Raw genomic sequence first — 948 nt, 5'->3', positions numbered from 1 at the left:
AAAAAAAAAAAAAAAAAAAAAAAAAAAAAAAAGAATCTGACTGCCAATGCAGGGGACACGTGTTTGATCCCTGGTCTGGGAAGATCCCACATGCCGCAGAGCAACTAAGCCTGTGTGCCACAACTACTGAAGCCCACGTGCCCTAGAGCCCACACACCACAACTACTGAGCCCGCATGCTGCAACGACTGAAGCCCGCATGCTTAGAGCCCATGCTCTGCAACAAGACAAGCCACCACAATGAGAAGCCCACGCACGGCAATGAAGAGTAGCCCCTGATTGCTGCAACTAGAGAGAAAGCCTGCGCCCAGCAATAAAGACCCAACACAGCCAAAAAAACAAAAAGCAAAAAACAAAAACAGAAGTAAACACAGACATAGAAAACAAACTAATGGTTACCAAAGTGGAAAGGTCAGGGGAGAAGATAAATTGGGAATTTGGGATTAACAGATACACACTACTATATATAAAATAGAGGGACTTCCGTGGTGGCACATTGGTTAAGAATCCATCTGCCAGTCCAGGGGACACAGGTTTGAGCCCTGGTCCAGGAAGATCCCACAAGCCACAGAGCAACTAATCCCATGAGCCACAACTACTGAGTCCACGTGCCACAACTACTGAAGCCCGTGTGCCTAGAGCCTGTGCTCCACAACAAGAGAGGCCACAACAATGAGAAGCCCACAGACCGCAACGAAGAGTAACCCCCACTCGCCACAACTAGAGAAAGCCCACGTGCAGCAACGAAGACCCAACGCCATAAATAAATTTATTTTATTTTTTAATTATTTTTTTAAAATTTATAAGGTTTAACCTTATTTCTGGATGTACCTGTGGGAGGGGGGAGGGGGAGGAGGGAAGAGGAGGGGAGGAGAGGGGAGGGGGAGGAGGGAAGAGGAGGGGAGGAGAGGGTTGGGGGGAGGGGAGGGAGGGGGGAAGGGGGGAGGGG

Source organism: Monodon monoceros, unplaced genomic scaffold, assembly GCF_005190385.1.
Source record: "Monodon monoceros isolate NGI ecotype Baffin Bay Population unplaced genomic scaffold, NGI_Narwhal_1 Super_Scaffold_12, whole genome shotgun sequence".
Lineage (NCBI taxonomy): Eukaryota > Metazoa > Chordata > Mammalia > Artiodactyla > Monodontidae > Monodon > Monodon monoceros.
The sequence above is the reverse complement of the archived record's forward strand: the minus strand, read 5'-3'. Positions refer to the sequence as shown.